Source organism: Gallus gallus, chromosome 5 (genome assembly GCF_016699485.2).
Source record: "Gallus gallus isolate bGalGal1 chromosome 5, bGalGal1.mat.broiler.GRCg7b, whole genome shotgun sequence".
In the NCBI taxonomy this organism is placed as follows: Eukaryota; Metazoa; Chordata; class Aves; order Galliformes; family Phasianidae; genus Gallus; species Gallus gallus.
The window spans coordinates 21,671,443-21,692,263 of NC_052536.1; the positions used below are offsets into that span (position 1 = coordinate 21,671,443).

The 20,821-nt window shown below is 43.4% G+C and overlaps 1 protein-coding gene across 1 annotated transcript in view; it reads left to right on the forward strand.

Moving 5' to 3' along the window:
• Positions 1–20,821, forward strand: part of TSPAN18 (tetraspanin 18) — a 48,307-nt gene that overhangs the window by 9,967 nt on the left and 17,519 nt on the right. Inside the window, 1 exon segment of the mRNA NM_204801.1 lies at positions 16,768–16,847. The gene's annotated coding sequence lies outside the window, so the exon portion shown is untranslated.

The window sequence follows — 20,821 nt, forward strand, 5'->3', positions numbered from 1 at the left end:
TATACGTATATACATACATGCATAAATGAAAACGCGGACACAAAGCCACTGATTGTCAGCAAATTACACTATTTACAGAAGCTTAGTATCTGTTTGAAGCAGAAGGTGCAAGCCTCCCTCCCTCTCCTACTGAAGACAGAGTTGGCTATGAAATTGCTGTAAACTGGTATGGGGCTTTTTTTTCAGATCAATGGACTCCTCCTGTCTTCACAAATGAACTTGTTGGTGTTTTACCAGCTCTTTTGTGTTGATAAAACAAAGTACATGCAAGCTTAGTGTATCAATAAAATACTAAGTACTAATCAGATTGTAGTATTAACATCCCACTAAGCCTCTTAGATTAAGCAATTTACAACATAGAAATTTTACTTAAAAGCAAGAGCATATCCCTTTCCCTTCCCTGTTGCTTGTTGTGCTTGGTATGGTTTTGTGTTTTGTTTTGTTTCATGTAGGCAGTGGGCAATAGGCCTGCATGATTTCTGGAACGAATGAGTGAATGAGAGGAGTGGATGTGCACTCATTTCCTGCTGAAAGGAAGGTTGGAGTAACGTTCTGTGATTCTGAGGTTTTGGGGAACCACATTAGCGTGAAGGAACTTGAAAAGGCACTGATTGGGTGAAGATGAAATTATTAACCCCGCACACAGATCTGTGTGAGTGACAAGACTGGGCTGAATGCTGGGAAAGTACCTTGTACTGGGCATTACTGGGAATGAGAGGAATTATCACTACTTAAGTACCTCTGTATGGGAAAAAGTATAGCTCACAATACACACAAGGACAAATTGTCATGGAACTGCAACAAATTCTCATTAAAAGCTGTATGAGAGAGCTGAAAACCATTGTTAGCTACCCCATCCAACTGCATTGTCTTCTCCTAGCCAGCTCACAATAAAAAGTGACGTGATAGTAATTGAATTGAACATATGCAATATTGAAACACTGGATGGAGATAAAGAAGTACATGATTACAGATTTTATTTCAAACAAACGGAGGGTGTTGGGTTTTTTTCCAGAGCACATACAACAGGTAAATCCAGAGGCTGTGGGAAACCTTGCAATCTTGTCTCGTTTTATGTAGCGATTCCACAAGTACAGTATTCACCAAAGAATTTATCAGTCTGTTGAGCTTCAAATCCTTTGGGAAACTAAAAACGTGAAGCAGGCAAAAAGGCAGCGCCAAAAGAGGCATGATTGCTTTTGTAAGGTTAAACAATTAACCTCTCGTTCTTGATTCAGCGCTATCCAAAATTCAAAATTGAAACTAATGGAAGGGAAGTGGTATAAGATTAGTGGACTTTTAACTGCTGCCTTTCCTTCCAGCTGTAGGGCATCAAAGATGTCTAAACCTTCGTTCTATGTGGCTTTATTGAAAATGCTCTCTTATCCTTCTGAGTGATGTGGAAGGGATGGGATGTTGCAGCTGACCATGGGCATGGCCTCAGAGTATTTGGCTGGTTTTTCATGGCATTGCAGAGGCTTCTTTTGCCCAAAACTGCTTTTTGTTGTTGTTCTTTTGAGATGATCTGCTTGGAAACCAGAAGGTCTTGAATGCCTGCAGAGTGGTTTCTGTGACAATGATGAGTTAATGTACATAGATGATGTCTTCACTACATTTGGAGTTGGGTAAACTAAATTAAATTCTTTAAGTCAGATGCAGTATATCAGCCTATGAGAACCAAACCCACTAGCAACCCAGTAATTAGAGAGAAATAATTAGGAACTGAATGCTAAATCTGAATGCAGCTGTAATTTACAGGAGTGCTTGTTAAGAGAAGATCCAGCACAAGAAATCTTGGCTCTGAGCATCACCAGGAAAAAAGCCTCTTTATTTATTTTGGCCGTGTAGCAAGCAACTCCAGTGATGAGCTGCTGGAAATGACATGTCTGATTTATTGCCCACTGCAGCTTTGAGAGTGTTTGCAAGCTGAAGTGTCTGCTATGGTTAAGATGATTATAACTGTGTTTAATTTTATTTTAGAGAGTGTTTTTTTTTTTTTTTCATGAGTTCTGGGTGCAGATGACTTCTATGATTAGTTTTGGTCCTTAAGCAATGCCAGCCTGTCAGTGGCACTAGTGCCTACTCTGCAGCTGGGGCTGAGGCTGGTCAGCAGGAGGAGTACCCAAACAGAGTGCCCAGTGCGTGCTCTGTTGCAGCAGAGTTGTGCTATGAGGGGACAGGTAGATCTGGCAGGGTAAAAAGTCGTGTCATCTGCCTGATGTGAATCTCTGAGCAGATAGGTAGGGTCCACGCTCCCTGCAGAAGCTTTCTGCTATTTCTAATATCCCAGCAAGTCTGCAGCTGGTTTTGGTTCTGCCTCTTGAAAACACAAATGTGACTGCACTGGAGACTATCTCCCAGTGTCCAGTTGCAGTGCTCCATGCAAGATACTAACATCTATCTACTTGGTTGTTTTATACACTGTTTGTTCCGTAAGTTCACAACATACTCACAAGTTCCCAGCACACTTCTTAACCTGTACAAAATTGAATTGCATCCCTAGATAAACATAAGCCTTCACTGTGCCAAATGCCATTTACATACACTTTGTAAGGGAAGGCTGTCTCTTTTGAGCTAAATAAAACAGAAGAGCTGTAAAGGTGAGCTGGGCAGTAGATCGACAAAAACACAAAGAGATGTCAAGGAAGCTATAAAATATACCATGGAACGCGTGTTTTGAGCTTCCGATTAAGTTATCATACAATTTTTCTATTATTTCTGTTTCTGCTCAGGGAATAGGGGAAAAAATACCTACTGAAAGCTAATTATTTCAGATAAGATCCATCTTTTTGTACTACCTGTATTGCCAATATAGTTTTGTGTTTTGCAGGGCCCTGGAGAATATTAGCTGGCTTTACAGAGAACATCTTTACTAAGTTGAGTAATAATGGAGAAAAGATGAACAATCCCCTTATATACTGACTGCTCACTGCAGCTGGCTGATTCCCTCCTGCTCTCTGTTCCAATATCCCTGTCAGCCTGTTGGCAAGGAGCTGAAGCTGCGCCAGCCATCCAGTTAAAATATAGAGTAGCCAGAAGTTTCAATTAACTCAAATTTCCGTGAACACTTACTGGACATTCGTTCCAATGCCCATAAAAATGTCTATGCAGCTCATTGCTTAGTGTTTCACCTTATTTTAAAGCTGGTGCTTTACGACACTGGTCTTAAAGTGTAAGTAATTTTACAAATGTTACTTTTAACTGACTACATTTTCTTTTTCATGGTATGTTTTCAAATGAGCCAGAGTGGAGATGTAATACAGAGTCCTGGTCGGTTTTGATTCCATTACTTTTAAATGTATTTCCACTGCTTTGGGTGATTGTAAAAAACACTGTATGTGGGCACTCAAAATGCATTTAAAAAAGCAAGCCTTCATTTAGGAAGAAATGGTCTCTGTTCAATATGAGCACAGCTAAGATGTTTGCTGGCCCCATACCTTTCCAGAAAGAATATCCTGTTTTGCTCTTCTGAGCGTAGCTGCCTGGATACAGAGCGGTGCTTCTTGTGAACAAACCTGGCAAAGGGAAGGGTAGGGCTTTTACCTGCAGGCACTTCGGTCTGTCACAAAGCTGTGGGACTGTGGGACTCTGCAGTGAGGTGGCTGCTTCACCACTACACACAGATTTGTCTTCAGAAGTGTCTGCTGGAGTATGGACTTGGGAGAGGAAATAATGTGGGGCCGAGTGCCACAAAAAGCAGTGCCTGTATGGGAAGGGCACTGCCTGGGCCTCAGTGGTGCTCCCCTTGGATTAGAGGAGCTGAGAAGGGAATGGATAGGGCCTGATGCCTTAGAAACACAGCTGGCTCTGTCACCTTCACAGGCAGTGGGCACACCTCAAGTCTTTGCCTCCTATGCTTTCTGTTCCTTGCTTTCCTGAATAGTAATCCCCCAAGCTGAAAAACTGTGACAATAAAATGAGGAGGCAGGAAGATTTATTGAATAATCTTAGTCTGAATGGAGCTGCATTAATAAGACAGCATACCCGATTAAAAAAGACCTCAACGTGCTGGAAAATAAATCCCACTGAGTGCTCAGCATCCTGCCTGAGTCACTAATTCCCCAGGGCAGTGAGTAAAGCATGGAAAGCAGTTGTTTTTATGTAGCAAAGCCAAAACATGTCCACTTCTGATGTGAGTCCTGGGGGACGTGTCTCTTCAGAAGTGCAATATGGGTTGGTGTCGGTGAGCAGACAAATACACAAATTGATTATTTTTTTTCTCATCCTTTAGACAAAGCACCTACTAATTTCAGTGGGACTCCTGCCCATGTGCATTTTGTGGCTGGAGCTGTCCCAAAGCGTTTGAGGACTGAGGATTGTTAGCAATGGGGCACAGGGAGGGTTTGGATGGGTGAGTCAGATTTTCCGCAGCTCCAACTCTAGTTCCAGCACTGAGCACCAGCAGGACTTTATCCTGTTTCTTCCTCCTCTGTGGCTTCTGCACGGGCTCTCCCCACCATTCCTGGTGCTTCTTGTCCTCTGCACCGTCCCTGCAGAAAGGCTTCAGCACTGCAAGGTTTCTACTGATGATATCTGCAACTCGTGAGGGAAGCAGCTGAGCATTCCTCTGGTTCCCAGAGGGTTTGTAAATACTTGCCCAACTAAAGACAGCTTACAACTCTACTCTGCTTCAGAATCTCACAAATCTGATGGAAATTCTCAGCTTACGATGGGATGAGAGAGGAGAGTGCTAGTAAGTGACTGTTAATGCTTTGAAATGAGCTGCTGAGGGCTTGAGCCAGGGGCACCACAGAAGGTGCATGATTGTTGCTGTTCTGATGATGGCAGATGATTTTCCTTCTTCTCATTTACAGCTTTAATGGTTTGTTAATGTCTGATCTAGGAATATTGTATAGCCTATCAAATAGGGGTGGTGTAATGGCATTAGTAAGGGTAATTGAGGTTGTTGTGATAATCATATTTGCTCTTTAGCTGGTTAATTGAAAGTGACTTATCTTAATATACGACAGAAAAGAAAGTTGCTCCTCTGTGCTGCCTGGACATCTTGAAAGGAGAGGGGAAGTGTCAGTCTGCACTGGTCTTGTGTTATTTTGGGGCCTGTAACAGCAGCAAGTATGCGGAAGTGAGTCAGTGTAGTATGTGTCAGGCTTTGTGTGTCCACGTTTCCATTTCATATAAACAATAGCGTGTGCTGTTACCCACGACTCCGTGTGTCTCCTGCTGCAAGGCTCAGTGTGTCAGTCTGTCTGCGATGTGTGCAGTTGTTTCAAGGGCCTTTACGGGAGAAGATGGAAATGAGAGACATCCGGGCTCTGGATGTTTAACCCTGCAGAAGAAACTTGGCATTTTGTCAACCATCAGCATTTGCTCGTCACTACAATTAACATTAATTATGGAGGTACTTATGTGAACACCCTGTTAGCCCTAATTAGAGTTAATGGAAGATACGTGTGGATGTTAACGGGATGAGAGACAACCAAGCTTCCATTTCGAAGGTTAAATATTCAGTAGCTCCCGCTTAGATGTGTCAACATCCTATAATTGCAGTCAGACTTATGCAAAACCAGAACAGTTTCACCTTTTTTCCCCACCAATTATAGCCACCTTACACTATTTTTTTGTTAAATTAGGAGCAAACAATGATGTGGCAGTGCCTTCAGCTACCATTACCAATGTAATTATACTAACTCTTCCCCATTCATAGTGCATGTTCTCAGAGTCAGGCTTCCTTAGCAGGCACTCTGCTGTCTCTTTTGCTGTCCTGCTAACAGATACTGGTAGTCAGGAGTTGATGGGACTTGGCTTTGTTTAGAACATCTTATGAGAAGGAGTTTAAAGCTTTAGCTCTTAAGTAGGTCATCTAATATTCAAGGTTTGTAAGGTTCTCTTCACAGAGGTATTACTTGAAGCTGGAAGGACAAGAGGACTTTCATCTTGCTTGCACTCACTCATTAGCTGTCTTTGGTATTTTGAAAACAACTGTCAATGAAGAGTTAAGGCTGCAAAATGCACTCAGCTTTACAGGTGCTTCTTTCTGTGCAGCAATCCCAAGTATAAGAACTTGGCTTAGGTCTTGGATTTGCCCATTTCTGGAAGAGCTCATTGCTGCCTGGGGTCCTAACAGCTGGTACTGTGGAGAGACCGGCTGCCCAGGGGCTGATGAGGATGTGACAGAGTGCTTGGCCTTTGGATTTGATGTGAAGTTGGCCTCTGCTCACATTTTACCCATAGAATGAACTCGAGGAAGATTGGTAGGTTGTGATTTAGCCATTTTTTAGTATATCTTGTTAATATTTTCATGTAGGTTTTTTTTTCTGTTGTCATTAGAAGTACTTATAATTTGTGGTGGTTGAAGAATCTGTTAAGCTTTGTAAATAATGGTAGATCTCTAGTTTAATGTGTGAAGTAATGCTTTTGCAGGTCAGATCTAAGTGGGCCTTTTTTCCTCTTTCTTTTTTTGTTCATAGGTGTCTATTTTTAATGGCCATGTAAAGCTCAAAGTGCCTGCGTTTAAACTGGTGGGAGCAAAAGGCTTTTGATTGTATTTTGTGCTGGGATTTGGAGTAAGCTGCATTGGTTTGAGAGCTCAAACTGTACATTGTTTAAAGAGGGCAGATGCTAAGAAACTTTGTTCTACACTATGCAGGGTTGCTAATTTAGCTCTTACTGCATAGTTAAGCATCAGAATCTCCTACTGTGGCATGGCTTACCCTAGCTTACGGGAAAGGACAATTTTTTCTGGTGTGTCTACATCTAGATCTTTTAACAAAAAAATGTACGTCATCTTTAAAAAGGCAAATGCCCCCATATTTTCAAGTTTCAATTAAAACACTCACTAAGCCTTTAGTTGCAGTAAGATCCTGGAAAGGGTACATAGTCATGACATACCTTCTTACGTACGTATTTCAACTAGAAAAATGTGGCCTCCCTTGGAGGAGAAGCTGACTGATCAGCCACAGTCTGGCTGTGGGATGAGGAAAGTGAAACACAGTCTGAGCAAAGATAACTCAAACACATTGAGGTTAAGGACACTTTGCTCCAGGCAAATTCCTTTGCTTTTATAAGCTGCTACAGCTAGGCTGTAAAATGGAGGTCTCCAAACAAAGCTAAGGTAATAACCACGAGTGGTAGCTTAAAACCAACATTATGAACTGAATCCTGCATTGTGTTTCTTCAAAATAAAGAAGGGATGTGTGAGGTAAATTCCTCCTTATCTCATCTATGATTCCTATAAATGTGTAATACCACTAGAGGCAGAGATCTTGGCCAAACCAGTGCACAGTTGACATCCTAATTAAAATTAGTTTGTTTTGTTGGTTAATTGCTGATACTGTATCCACCAACGTGGTCATTTTTTCCTGAATGAGATCTGACATTAGAAAAATATCCTGCCCTCAGATGGATTTGTTTTAAAAAAATATCTGTAGCCCAAGTAATAGTCCAGCTGAAGGGGCTCATTTTGGAATCACTTGAGCCAACAGTAAAGCTTAAGTGGTGGTAAAGTCATTGTTCTGGGTGTTTGGTACAGGCTTAGCAGTATTACACTGACTTACAGGAATGAATCCCTCCAGTCTTTTCTGATAGCTTCTGTAGTTATCTGGTCACCTCTGACTTTGCCAGGAGGATGTCGTTGCTATTCCTCCAAAATGCTTTGGAGCATTACTCACTTGTAATCCTCCAAGATAACAGGGAAAGCAGTAGGTAAGTATTAGCTGAGAAACCTGAGCTGTTTTGCCCAACGATAGTGGGGAAAAATAAGGTGTTATGTAAGGAGATATCAGCTCCTGAAATTCAGTCTTTGGTGAGATGACATTTCCATACAGGATATGTGAAGTGCTTAAATGAGGGCTTGCTTGGCATCCACTTTTATTCTTTCATTCATACATTTCGACTCAGATTTTTGGATGCCTCTGAGCAAAGTCACGTTTGCTGAATTTGTCAACTTGCATGCAGAAATCAGATGTCAAACAAGAATATCGGATCTGATACATAGTGCAGATACCTGTGTCAAGCAGCATATTTGCAGAAGAGAGAGAAAGTTAGGAAATAAAATTAAAAAATGGAGCACTAGAACAGGAGGCTGCAGAAACTGCCTGGAACGCTTGCTGGGTAGCTTGGAACAAAGGCAGGAAGGCTTTCTGGGTCTTCGTACCCACGTGTAAAAGGAAGACAGACATGGGGCTTCATAAGGGGCTCTCAGACTATAATGTGTAAAGCACACGATGCTGAAGTGGTATTAATGACACAAGGTGGTTCGCGTATTGTCAGACATGCAAGATGGTCACCACAGGTCATGTTTTGAAATTTGTCATAATTTATCTCTAAATGCAGCAGAACTCCACAGTGTTTTCAGAAAGATTCCTCTCCCCACGCTGCACAGCAGTGCCATTAAATGCTGTGTTGCTCCAGACTTGTGGGTGCAGAGCTCAGAGCAGCATCAGGCTAACCAGGAGCATGCCCCAAGAGGTCTGATTGGCCATGCTAGGCATCGCTTGAACATCTACTGCTCCCTTTGTCTCAACCTAAACCTGGGCTGCTTTGCCTTTTTGCCCTCCGAACATACCAGTGATGCTTTGAAAAATATACTGGTTTCGACTGGAAGGCAGCATTGCTTTCAAATGTCATGCTGATCAAGAGAAAGAGGCACAGCTGAGATGGAATATAGTCAGCTTCAGCCACCGAAAGCTGGTGTGATTTTTTGCAGACAGAATGCAAACCAATCCTGATTGACATGGAGGTTAGCTGGCAGAGTCCTGCCCCTTGCAGGAGATCTGGTTTTGTCAATATGTTCTGTTTGTTGTTCTCCCTGAAAAGGCTATCCAGTCTTTGTAAAAATAGGAAATGCTGGACCAGATCCAACTCTGTTCTTGCTTCTTCTGGGTGTGAACGGCAAGGCGCTCTGCTGCCCAGCCACAGAGTGGGTTTTGTGCTGTTTGGAGACCATGTGAGCTTCCTCATGGTTGGTGTTTCAGGTCATGCCTTCATCATTCACTGGTACATTTGGGATGAATCCAGCCCCCTGATTTGGATTAGAGGAAATTTTATGTTTTCCGTTACTTACTCCTGACAGGTAAAATATTAACAAAGGCTGAGTAAAAGAAAATTCATCAGCATCCTGAGTATTTCCACGTTTAAATTTGCTGTTTCGTTTTTGAAAGAGTCCTTACGACACCCTGTCAGTGCACTCCAATTCTTACATATAGGGATGATTGATGGTGCTTCAGGTTTTGCCCCAGGCTATTCCCAGCATCTTGCAAGTGATTCTGGTAGAGAAGTTTCCACTGCTGCCTTTGTGTGTTATTTGGATTACAATGGAGCTAAAACTGTGCTGGCCCTGAACCACTTCAATACAAGAGATACAATCCTTTCTCCCCAGAGCTCACAAACCCTAAAACAAAGCCTGCCTGGGGAGACTTTTTGGCACTGTATTAAATATCCTTGCTGAGAAATATCTTCTTACAATTACGGCCTTCCTAATGGGCACCGTGGGTAGTATCAACACAAAGCTATCTGTATTTCATCATCTGACCCGCCTTAACCCCAGCTGGTCTCCTGGAGATGCAGAAAAGGTCTGTTCTGTATAGTGATCTTGTCTTTCAGGCAACACAGAAGTGCTTACTTAGAGGATGAGCTCTCTAAGAGCAGATGTGATACTTAGTGCGGCTGAAATTTGCCCCATGAAGCAGGCTGCCTGGAAGTCCTGCATCCGCTCCATCAGTGCTCAGGCTGTGCTCCTTGTGTCCAGAGGACTCACTCCCCACATCTCTCCACTTAGGCTCCCTTCAGATACACACTGTGCTTAGGGATTAAGGGTATTTTGGGAAAGCGTATCTATTGTATGTGATGTTCTTTTCCCTAAGGGGAAATAAAGGTGTGCTAATGTGAAATATTTGACCCAGAACCATAACAAAGATGAGCTCCCAGATTTTACTATGTTTTTCCCACCTGAAAAATTCTTTTTATTCTTCTCCTGAAGATGTTTTTAAGTCTGTCAGCAATGTGAGTGGGATTTAGATCAGGCTCTGAGCAGTTCAGTGTTAAGGATGAGGTTATAGTAGAGAAAGCATTGCAGGTGACAAAAGAAATGAGCTCCCTGTTACCCTCACCTCAGGAAAGCAATGCCACAATGTAGTGGAGAAAAATGATTGATTTTAAAGTAAGAAGGCAATCAAAATGGATTATCGTGAGCCACAAGGCCTTCCCCTTTCAAAGAGGTGGATGCACTCCAACATATATCCCCTGTGCTGCCTAGCTTACTGCTGGGACAAACAGATGCCTCCTACCCAGAGTGGGCCGTCAAGAGGTTCTGCTAGCTGCCCAGGAGTGTACACTGACTGCCCAATGCTTCATCGAGTTGGGTGTCAGCAGAAGAGGTTGGGTTAGGCTCCTTTTGTTCCTTAATCCCCAGAAATGCTGTGGTGCATGGACCAGGCCTCGATGGCCACATTCCCCAATGCCTGCATGGGTGCAGCAGAGGTGATGGTGTTGATGTGGCACTCAGCTTCGTTGGGCAAGTGGGCACCCAGCAGCACCTCCTGAACAAACTCATAGTTTCACAAAGGCTGTAATCAAAGAAGCATCTCTTGCTTTTTAATGTGTGCTGAATAGGTTCATTTGTAAGCTTATTATGACTTCGGAGAGAGAAGCTATTAGGGTGATCATTATCCGCCTGTGCAAACAGCAAGAAAAATCATGACACGTTCCAGAATAGCCCTTCTTTTTAATGGTCGTGCTTTCAGACGCATTAGCAATAACCAGCCACCTCTCTTTCGTGTTACCTTTGCCACAAGTTAAGGACAAAGGAGAAGGGGGACAATGAACCGCATGCTTTCAGAATAAGTTCAGATGGAGAGAAAAAGGAGGCATTATGAGAGCAGCAAATTCACCAGCATGACACTGTGCATCTTGACGCAGTATCTCTTATCCATCAGGAAAGCAAAAGCAGCTGGGAGCCAGCCTGCATGCCTTGGATAGACCTCACTCAGTCCTGCCCCCACGTCTGAACTGTACAGAGGGGTGGGCTGTTGTCTGCCTGGAACCTGATGGCTGCTGGAGCCCTGGGTTGTGCTGCTTCTGAGGGAAGGGAGAGCAGCTAGGAACAGGTGTGCCAAGGTTATGGGATTCATTAACTAGTGCTGATTTTCCCATAGATCAGCTGAGACTCTTTGTGGGCTGTGACTGTGGTTCTCCCTCTGCTCCTTCACCTTCTTATTCGGTGGATGGTTGTGTGTTCATACCTTAATCAGAACAAATGTTCTTCAGATTGCTTGCATTGACCTTTGACGCCATGTTAGCTGTGATTTTATGTCCTGGAGTAAGTTAAAGGTACTGATTAAGTGAAACCAAGTTTAGATTTACACATGCAATATGTGGCATGCATATCAGTTTGGCTCTAAGCAGAATAACTTAGATTCCATGTCAGCCTCTCTTCACCTAGGCTGTTTCTCACCGCCTCTGTTGCATTCAAGTTTTACTTAAAATATAGCCCCTATACCTTGTGAGATTTATTTAGTTCCTAAAGGACTACATCACTTGGAGTTGTGAGCTCTGTGGGCTGAAGAATTTCCTATTGTGTATAGAATTCATGGCACTTTGAGATGTTTTTCTTATTGTTAACAGGATTTAAAAGATGACTAGAATCCAACAAATAACGCCACTTCTCAGACTTCCAGCAGTTTTGTTTTATTTAGAATTCTTGAGATCCTTCATTTAAGATAGGCTGCTTTTACAGGATGTTTCTCCTAACCTTTGATTTTCTAAACTGCCAAAACCTGACAAAACTGTTTTGTTTTAGCATTTGTGTAGGCAGATGGAACAAAGAGATTATTTTGATATATTTTTTTTGTAAGATAGCTAATACACTCTGTTCTGATTGGGATATTTTAAAAGTAATTAAGCTTACTACTCCCCCAGTTAAAAGGTGTGAAAGGGTTGGGGGTATTTTTCCCACCTTTCCCTTACAAAAAAAAAAAAGAGCAACAAAAAAGAACCCGCTACTCTGGAGCTCTGTTCTGCATTAAAACGGATGATAAAAGTAGGGGTGCTCAAATTGCCTTGCCCATGGGCCCTTGCCTATGCCCCGCAATGCTGCTTTGCAGCTGCTGTTCCTTGTCAAGGAGAGATCATTATCATCTGTTTGATAGGGCAAGGCCTTGTGGCTCATGGTGATCCATTTTGATTGCCTCCTTACTTTAAATTCATTCATTTTTCTCCACTGCGTTGTTTCCCTTAAGTCTGCAAAGTATCCGGGAACTTCTTAAAACATTGGATATTGTGGTCCAAAGAGGACAAGGTTGCCACAGCAACTGCCCAGTGTTTCTGAGATCTATTCCTGCATCTTTCCTAACAATCACAAATGTCACAGACTGCCGAGGCATTTGCTGCAAACAAAGCATGGCTATAGAAACAGAAAATGGAAAAGAGCACCAAGAAGCTAGCTGGTGGTTGCAAAGGTGAGATGTGTCAAGCTACGGGAAGAAGTGGCAGGCGTTTATGCTTTATGTTTAGTGCCCTAAGTGTCTGGAGTGCTGTGCAAATGTCTGGAGGGTCTCAACATTTGATAGCACCTGATGTGACAGTAATGTCACTCAGCTTGTGATGCAGCTGTGACCCACTCTGTTGGTGACATTTATTCCATCCTGCGGGGAAATATTTGCAGATATAGGAGGACAAAGTTATCTACCTCCCTTTTTGTATGCTAAGTAAGCTTCTCAGTGGGACATAAAATGCCTTGCAAAGAGTGGAAGTTGTCAGCCAGAAATAATCAGCCTTTTCATGGGTCTCAGCATGAGACTTTGGCTTAGGAGGTCTAGCACATCCATTCCCCTTCTGGCCTTGGTTTTCTTATCTCATGAACAGAGTTAATATTATTATGTTATCAGAGCATATAATCTTTGGGTTATCTGTTTAGAAAGACAATCTGTTCCATATGGTTCTGTTGTACTGTGGTTAATATGAGGGAAAGTACACCTGTAAGCTATCTTTTCTTTCTTTGAGGAACAGAACTCAAAAGAGTTGCAAGCAATCAGATGCACTGGCTCTGTACACAGATCTTACATAGGGTGGTTGATGCCTGTGTGAGAAAGGCTGTATGGAAGAGCCAGACATGATTATCTATTAAACTTGGCTTGGGAAGGAGCCAAAGTGAGCAGTTCATGTTTCGAATAGTGCTGTAAGTACATCTCCACTAAATGGAGTGGGGTGGTTTGTGGCCTCATGCTCTACTGGTACTTCAAACACGTGCATGAGCAGTTCTCCAAATGTTACAACATTTGGGAGACTATGTTCCACTCTGGGATTTCTGCCTTTCCATCCACAATGTTTGCATATGTGTGGGAGATTTTACCACCGTATGATTTCATGTACTCTGTGCACACGTCGTGCAAAGCTGTAAGTATAAAACTTAATTGCTAAGTGTTGTGTTATTGTTCTTGTTGCAAAGCTGGTGTAATTTATATGAAGCTTAAAGGGGTTCAGTCCAGGTCTCTTTGTCCTCCTATGTGTGACTGGTGTGCTCTTAAGCACAGCTGCTTTGTGGCTGAAATGTCTTCATTAAAAACAGGTGGACAAGAATCAGGGGGGAACGTGGTCCACTTGTCCAGAGAACTCTGCTTGGTTATGAGACTTAGGGTGCTTCTAGCAGCAGCTCAGATTCGTATAAACACCATCCCCAGCCTCATATTATTTTAGTGTTATAAAAGCCAATCAAGTTATTGTTTTAAGATATAAAATGCCCCTAAGGGCCTTGCTTGCTCAACTGTATTGAGGAATTAAATGCTCTCAGGCAGTGCAACAACCTCATTCACTGTAGTGTTGCAAGGCAAGGTAGTCATCACTGGTAAATGGGCCCATATTACAGTGACATTAGCATTTTAATGCAACTAAAGAGGAGGTAGATTGACTGTAATTTAGTATCTAGTTGCATGGCCTCGTGCAGGTCCCCTCATCGCTGCTCCACAGGGGCCGATTATAGTTGCACAGTGCACTTTGGGATCTAATTGGATTTACATGCAGTAATGGAGTCGTGTCACAGCAATGACTTTGCTATGTAAGCACTATGAAATTCCAGTACAACTAGTTATTTATATAGAAGCTATTAGTTACAGGATAATGCGTGGGACTGACAGATTGTGCCAAGCTCCAGTTCAGGAATGGCAAATGTTTTACCTTTTTCTGAAGCTGCTGCATGGGACTGATGTGAAACAGAGCCTGCTACCACAGAGACATTTATCCTCACCCTTCAGTATGAAGGCAGTGACCTGTTGGGGAGATCCAACAGGACGTGACTTCAGCTCCTTCAGACCTTCATCTCCTCCTTTGGCTGGGTCTGTGGGCTGGCACGTGTTTCTGTCTCCTAGATCCTGCAAATGCAGTGAACAAAGGGGGCTGGCAATAGCTAGGGACACTAATTAAACCACAATACCCATAAGCTATTCTTCTGGTGGTCTTCCTGCATCAGTTAACATGCAGAAGACTGGATTTCTCTCCAAAACCAGTCAGATGTTTCTCCATGATCCACTGCTCATTCCTTTCTTGTACAGCTGCCTGCAAACTCCATCAGCTGCTTTTTGCCTCCTGTCTCTTTGCTCTGGCTCTTCAGCTCTCTTCCGAGCTGCAGAGACCGGAAGAGCCTCAAGCTGAGCTGCTTTTCCTTCACCAACATGCGGTCTCCACAAAGAGCTGCTCTACAGTGAGTGCAAGAAGCCAGTGCTGGCATGGAGCTGGCTACCGTGGCTAATGACACGGGCAGGATGACAAGGACAACGTGCCAGACACAGCTGCTCAGCGGCTGAGGCAGAATGGCTTGCACACACGCAGCCTGAGGAAGGAGGCTTGGCCTACACCATAGCTCCAGCTTCCACTGCGTTTCCCCAGCGACTGTAATTAGAGGCATCAGCTTGCTCAAGTCACAATTAGGCATGGTGGTTTTGCACTTTCTGCAGTTCTCCCTAATGACAAAATCGTAGCTATTAACCAAAGTGAGTCTGTTTGGCACTGACTTCCTCTCCTTTAGGGCTGCAGAGTAAGATGGAGTATTGCTATTGTTTGGCACCAAACGTGCTCTTTCATCCCTTCTGACACAGCACCTGCTGGTGCCTCTGAAGCATTCAAGTTCTTCCTCTCTGTGGTGCTGTAATTTCTTTTAAAATATTGTGACTTAAGAGGAATAAAAAAAATAAAATTCCTCTCCCACACAGACCTTTGAGGGCTTGCATGGATATAATTATATGCATGCGCAGTAGGAGCAGGAATCCCATCATCCTGGCGATTTTCCTAATGATAGGTTTCTATAGCACAGTGCCATTTCTGCTTTAAAGTTGGAGGCATCTTCTCTTGGCAGCAGCTGTCCTGGGATAAAAGCATCACAGGATAGAACAGCTGGAGAAATTGTCTCTCAGTTGCACATGCAAAGCTCAGGACAAAGCGTTCCCCGCACACAAAAGAAAAAGATAAAAAGGTGAGGGTGGGCTCTTTGTGCCAGAAGGGGAGCTCTCCATTGTGTGGCAGTGATGGTGGCTCATGTTCTTCCGCAGCTCCTGCAGGCCACCCTCGGGAGGTTTCCATGCACGCTGCAGCCAGCTTGGGTGGTTGCATGGCATGTTTCTGACAACGTGCTGATCCCTGAACACGATACTAATTTGGAGCCCGTCTGGTGGTGCAGTGGATGTGTGGCTCGGCTGCTGGCAGTGCCCAAAGTACTTTGCAGCAGGGCAATTGGCTGAGACTGTTTGCATCCTCCACCTTTCCAAAGGGGAGCCATCCTCGTTTGTTGTTCAGAGATGTAGCTCCATGCTGACAGAGGAAGGATAAAAAATAAGAGGGATTAATGCAAAACAAAAAGGCTATGAATATTCATTGAATGCTTTTTACTGTACTAGTTTTCAGCCACCTCGAAACTCTTTGTTTGCTTCCTGCCAACAGCAAACTATAGACTTCTACTCACAGAAGTCTTCATGGGAGGCAGTTTTCAAAGGCAGGTTCCCAGTTTGTGGGAAACAGATGTTAAATACACCCGCTCCAGAGATCGTGCTGAAATGCTGGCATGCATACAGCACGAGGGAGCAGAAAGAGGCCCAAGTGCCTTATTGATCACTTTGGAATATCTACAAGTTACTCCCAAATGATCTGAGGAGAATGAATTATTTGCTCACAGTACCTACAACCCCAAATGCACACTGGGCCCCTGTGGCCTGAGGTGCTGATGGAGGGTGGGGGCTGCCCTGCCCACAGGCCTGGTAGTGGCAGTGGGGCAGGTGAAAGAGCAGCCAAGGGGCTGCCCAGGGCAGGCAGCGCTGCAACTTCTCTGTTCCTATCTCACTGCTCCCAGACAATGAGAGAAAACTGTTTACTTAGCTTTGTGCTGGAGGTGGCTGGGGAGGCACCCAGTGTCTCTGGCTATTGCTCCTCATGGGCCTCCCAGAAACACATCCCATCTCCCTTCCTCTGCCTTTTCCATTTTCCCAGTAAATGGGCTGTAAAGTCACAGCAGATTAAAGTTTGTCTAAACCTCCTATAAAATATTGAAGGTGCAGCTGTGATTAATCTAGTGCTGTTGTGGTATGAGGTGCATATGTAATGGCACTACGGATTTACGTGTGGTCTGTGGGCATTAAGAACACCCCAAAGGTTGTTAAAGAGATTCTGAGGAATCAGATCTCTCGCTGGGTATTAAAAGCTCTTCATTAGTGCTAATGTACACTAAATTAAGGTGGTTAATTAAGGCGACGGTGTGTTTTAATAAGTTATGTATTTAATATGACTGTATTTTATTGACTTCTGCAGTAATTGCGTATTTTTCTCTTCCAGGTGACAGAGAGATATATGGGACGCACAGGCAATTAAAGACTAGAAAAGACAGTGTGCTTCAAGTCCTGAGATTTGCTAAGGTGAAGCTTGCTTATAGCTCAGTTTTTCTGCAACTCAAATGCTCTCTCTGTTTCTGTCAGGGCTGATTTGATGTAGCTGTTGTGTGTGGGAGTGGAATAAGAGATGCACAGCTCACCTGCTGTCAGGTGAAGTCACCTGTGAGGTGTAGCACATCAGGTCATCCCCCTTCAGGCTCCCAGTTATAAATCTACCCCTCTCTCTGTTCTATCAAGAGTAATACCCTCTTTACTGGAAGGAGCCATCTGTTAGACAAGCTCTTTCAGCAGAACCCAAAAACTTTTGTTTAAAAGGAGTTAGGTACTGCTTGCCAATGGTGAACACAGAAATCCCCAAGGAAGAAGGCTACACTTTGAGGGCAGGCAAGCATGCTGAGCCAAATTTCCAGGCCTTCAAGCCAAGAGGCGTGTTAGCATGTTGCTGAGGAAAGGATACAGTGGAGTGAAGTCAGGCCGTGGCAATCCTTCACCACTGGTGAACTTGAGAGCTTCAGAGATGTTTCTAGTGACGTCTCCACTGGGACAGTTCCTGGAAATTGATTCACTGACATGGAAGAGAGTCTGGTCCACGTTTTCTAATTCCTTTAAAGGCTGTCTGGCAGTGATTCTGGAGAGCTTCAACAAATACATCTTCTACTATTACTTGGTTGCATTATGTGAACATGGGAGTAGGTGTGAGTTAGCACCATCTGCTCCTCAAGCCATTGGCTAATATTTTGTACAGCAGATACAGATACAGTTCTGATACAGCAAAACTGCCCAGGGAGACTAGGGAGTCCTTAGAGGTACTCAGGACTTAACAAAATGTGACCCGGAGCAGTCTGCTCCAGACTTTAGACTTGGATCAAACCTTGAAACTGGCCCAGTCTGGGGTCAGCGGGTGTTTGTATTCAGTGACATCCAGACACTGTATCAAACCTACATTTTTCTGTGAGTCTGTCTTCATGGTAAAGGTGAAGGTGCAGTTGAAGTGAAACCACAGGTTTCAGTCCACTGTGAAAGGGATGTGGGAGTAGAGGAGAATGTCGATGGTAGCGAGAAGAAACGTGTAAGCAGTTTTTGGGAGAGTGGTTGAACAGCTGCCTTTAGATATGTGAAGTTCAAGGTATAGCTTCAAGGCGTGCAGAAATGAATGTCAGAAGGAAGGAAACAAATGGTGGTTGGAGAGCAAAAAAAATTACATTGCCTTGAAAACCTAGACTGTATTCCTAACTGATGAGAGCAGCTGGGTTATGTTTCATGGCCATGCTGCTGGGGTGTTTTAGCCTCCTCATCATTTTCCGAGATAAAATTCATATTAAGGGGAAAATGTTGAATAAGCTGCCTAAGAGAAAGTGGAACATTTATAGCTACATTTCAGACAAAAACAAATTCATCTAATATGTCTCACAGATCTGAGACGGGACAAGCCAGGGAAAGCATCTGTCAGCCGCTGTCTTCTGCAGTTCTGACTGTCAATGTTTGCTTAGCGTTAACTGTCTCTTGCAGAGAAGAACTTAATCTGTCACAAATTTGAGGCCTGTAGGAGGGGAGAGAAGATATTTTTAAAGGGTACGTTAAGATGCATGCGTTCAGATTTTATCTCACTTGCGCTGGTGTGCAGCAGGAGTAACAAATACATTTACTTGTATGTATGGCTAAGAAGTAGGAGGAAATGCCTCTCTTGGGTCAGGATTGTCCTTTTGTGTCAGTTATTTTCTTGCTGGCTCTGATTAGTGACTTCATGTAAAATGGTTTAATAATTACATTATTTGTAAGGAATATTATTTGCATTTTGCTTGAGTTTGTTTGTAAATAATGCTAGTTATAGACTAATCCAAGTCTAAAGCAGTATGCATATGTGAACTGGATGGTCATATATTTCAGATTTATCGGAGTGCTTCCACTCTGATTTGAAATGGTTTTAAGTCCTGTGTAAGAAATCAGATCATGCTTTTGGTTAATGTCCCCTGTCACCCAGATGGTGAGCATTCATGTGCTGTTTGGGGATCCATGTGCCCAGGATAAATTGAATGGGGTGCATCATGCTGCTTTGTGCAGGTGTACATTTTAGAAATTACAAATCTGAGCCCATCAATGACACTGGTAAAAATTTATGACCCAGACAAAGAAGGGAGCCCTCACTAGTCAAAGCCAACTGTGTATTTGTTTCTAATGCTCCCATATGACTGTGACTACACGGCTATGCCAGTACTGGCAGTAATGTTTTCAAGACCTGTTTGCTCAACAGGTTCAGTCTCCTTTCCTAACTCATACCTAGAAAACATTTTAACATACTGGGTATGGGGTGGAACAATGCAAGAAATGGTAGCTTGTCTTTGAAAAGACACATGAATCAGAACTGTTCCAAGGAAGCTCATCTTGCAGAGGAAGCAGACCCAGACATGGATAGTGAATGAAGGCAGGAATGTGATTTATCAACTCTGCGAAGCAGCAGGACAGGGTTAGACTCAGGAGTTGCTGTTTTCTAATGTGGGTGCCTCTCCGGTGAGTTGAGTGTGCATGACACAAAGTGACACAATACAGCTGAATTAGTTTCCTATTTATCTTTGTTGTTGTTGTTGTTTGTTTGTTTGTTTGTTTTTTACCTAGAACAACTATGATATAGATCATATGTGGGCATTCAAGGCAGCAGGACTAAAAAGTTTCTCTGATAATTTTCAGGCTGTGGCTGATAGAGTGAGATTCAGCCATCCTTTGTTTTGCTGGAGGATAACCTGATGATGGGAACATCTGGGTGACACTAATTCTGGGGCTCTTGAAGTATCAGTATCCTGTCAATCTATTTTTTCATAGCCTCTTTACCATGGTGTCCAAGTTCATGAGCCTGTGGAACTGGAGGCTTACCTTACCCATGAAACTGAGCAATTCCCTCCTTGCCTCCTAACCCTTCTATATCCCAAGATCTTCTCTTTCTGGAAGATTGGCAGATGTGGCTTTAAACCCTCAGGAAGATGCGGGCACCTTCTCCAGGCCCAAGTAAGAGCTCTGTGCCCCACTCCATCTCCTGAATTCACCGCTGGACTCTGAGTCTCTCTGGGTAGAACAATTGGATGTAGGAGGTATAAGGAAACAAATGTTGAAGAGGAAAATATTGCCTTTGTTCTCAGGTTCCAGTTCCAATTGGTGTTCCTCTAGAAATAAGGTGGACTGTAGAACTGGCTTTTTGGATGCACTTGAGGATTCCTCTCACAAAGGGTCTCCCGAGGCAGCTCTAGGCCAGCAAAGGCACACTACAGTGCTGCCCCAGGCAAGCACTGGTGCTGCAGAGGAGCAGTTGCACGTGCTCATAGTCTACACCAACTTCTACATTGCACTGTATGTGTCTCTATCTGTTTTCCCACTGGGAAGGAACTGTGTTGATTTTTAAACCAAGTAAAAGAAGTCAAGCAAACACACACAGTGTGAATCTGACTGTTTACTCAGCATCCACTTGCTGGGAGCGCTGCCTGCCTTACGGTTCTCTCAGCCCTCTGGTTAAAGCAGAGCAGTTTCCATGGCCATAGAGGGAAGGGCAGCACTCTGAAGTTTCTGTGGCTTAACAATAACAATGAAGGAGTGAAGGAAATAGTTTTATTTCTGGTCTGGTGAAAACCTTGTGTAATCTCTGTGTTGTTTTTTTTTTTTTTTCCTTTTGGTTGGATTGTAATGTGCTTCATTAGCACCATATAATCGGATGCATGTCTATTTTGGGAATGACATTTGCTGTAGTGTAAGGGGAGGAGATGGGCTAAGAAGGACATGAGCTTTGGGAGGGCTTCTCTAGAGAGCTTAGCAAAATTGTGCCTGTTTGCATATGTATGCTTCCTTCAGTACAAGGTGCAGTGACTTCATTAGCTTCTGTTTTGGTGAAAATGTTATTATTTTAAATATCCGTTTATCCCTATAGGGTGATGGGAGGTGAAATTACTTATTGGAAGATGCAGCCACTTCATTAAACAGCAAGCTTTTGGGGACAGGAACTTTCTTGCAGCGCA